Here is a 2247-nt window from a genome sequence, read left to right as displayed (position 1 = left end):
ATGGAGCAGCAGCTGGGTGTCATGCTGGGGCCATGGCCCGTTCCCCACACGCCGACCTCTCCTTGCAGAGGGGGGCTGGATTTCACCCACCGTGTCCCCAGAGAGAACTGACCACTGCTCTTGTTTCACCACAGCCACAGCACCTGAGACTGCAGAGCGTACCACCCCGCCTGCAAGACCCACCCGCACCCGGGCATCCGGGCCGCAATCTGGAGGACTATAAGTGGGGGTACCTGCAGCTACTGGAGCACCAGCTCCGCACCCAGGACCACTTTTTGCAGCAACGGAGCTTGGAGGTGCTGGAGGAGCAGGGCCGTGCCCCCAGAGCACCTCCAGACCATGGTGGACAGGTTCCTGCCTCCTCCCCCTGTTCCAGCCCCTGCAGCTGCCCCAGATCTCGCTCCTCCTCACACCCCTGCTCCTCCTCCCACTTCCTCTGCCATCCCGTCTCTCCTGCCCCACCCTCCACACCCACTCCTCCCCCCCGAAACCCCCACACCCGCAGTGCTGCGAGACAGGCGAGCCAGAAGGACCCCCAACCCTGAGCTTTCCCTTCCCTTCCTCCCCTTCCTTCCCCTTCCAGCTCCCTCCTCCCAGGTTTCTCCCTTCCCCTCTCCCACCCTCATTCCTCCCTCCCCCCACCCCGGTTATGTACAATAAAGAGAGGGTTTTTTGGCAAAACAGGAGTTTTTATTTTACATTAGGGAGGGGAAAGGGGAAGGAAGTGAAGGTGCAAGAAGGCCCCAGTGGGGCAGGCAGAGAGAGTTCAGTCCTCCTCCACAGGGAAGCTCTCCCACAGGGCTTCCCAGATCTGGACGGCCCCCCGCGGGGCCTCCTAGACGGCGGCGGTGCGGGGCTGCACGTACTGGCCAGCTATGCAGTCAGCCTCAGCCATCCAGGCTGGCAGGAAAGCCTCCCCCTCCCTTTCACATAAATTGTGTAGCACACAACATGCTGCCACCACGGGAGGGATATTGTGCTCGGCGAGGTCAAGGTGGGTGAAGAGGCACCTAAACTGTGCTTTCAGTAGGCCGAAGGCCCCCTCGACCACAATGCGGGCCCTGGTGAGCCTGGCATTGAAGGCCTGCCGGGAGGGGTTGAGGGCTTCATCAGCCAGGGCTGTAGGGGGTAGGCCGCATCCCCCACTAGGCAGACAGGCATGTCCACGTCCCCGACCCTGATGTGGCGGTTGGGGAAGAAGGTCCCGGCCTGCAGTCTCCGGCACATGGAGGAGTTGCGGAAAACCCTGGCGTCATGTGCCTTGCTGGACCAGCCCACATTAATGTCCGTGAACTGGTCCCGGTGGTCACACACGGCCTGCAGGAGCATGCAGAAGTACCCCTGGTGGTTGATGTACTGGGAGGCCTGGTGCTCCGGGGCACGGATGGGGATGTGCGTCCCGTCAATAGCCCCCCTGCAGCTGGGGAAGCTGAGGGCGCCGAACCCCTGGATGACCGCGTCTGGGTTGGCGAGGTGGACCACCCTGCAGTGCAGCACCCTGTTGATGGCCTGGACCACCTGCAGAGAGACACGCCAGACTGCGAATCACTGGGGTGCCCGTGTGGCTGGGAGTGTTCATTCCCTGGCACTGCCCCATGCCCCACTCCCAGAAGCAATCCCCGCGGGCAGTGTGTAGTATGGCCGGGACAGACCGAACCCTCCCGTGTGGGGCACTTTCGCCTCCTTCCCCCCTGTTTTCCCTGGGGCTGCCCATCCCCTCCTTGCAGCCTCCCTCCCCCCTGGCCCAGTGGCTGGTGGGTGCTGTACCTCCATGAGCACTGCTCCGACGGTGGATTTCCCCACGCCGAACTGGTTCCCGACGGATCGGTAGCTGTCCGACGCGGAGAGCTTCTATAGGGCGATGGCCACACGCTTCTGGAGTGGGATGGCGGGCCTCATGCGAGTGTCCCATCGCCGCAGAGCAGGGGCAAACCACTAGCAGAGTTCCAGGAAGGTGTCCTTCTTCATCCTGAAGTTCTGGGTCCACTGTTGGTTTCCCCAGCGCTCCAGGGTGATACGGTCCCACCAGTCGCTGCTGGTGTCCAGACTCCAGATGCGGCGGGGCACACTGGCATCCAGGCGCTGCTGCGGCTCCTCCATGGCCCCCAGGGCGGCCAGGTGGAGAGGCAGGGTGCTGATGTGCACCATATGGTGCCAGGCAGCCTCCAGCCATTGCTGGCAGGCTTGCAGCAGCAAGTCCAAAAACTGGAGCAGAATGCCCAGGATGAGCTCTGGCTCCATGGTGCC

This window comes from Pelodiscus sinensis, chromosome 1 (genome assembly GCF_052426305.1).
Source record: "Pelodiscus sinensis isolate ZL-2025 chromosome 1, ASM5242630v1, whole genome shotgun sequence".
Lineage (NCBI taxonomy): Eukaryota > Metazoa > Chordata > Testudines > Trionychidae > Pelodiscus > Pelodiscus sinensis.
Note: the sequence above shows the minus strand (reverse complement) of the source record.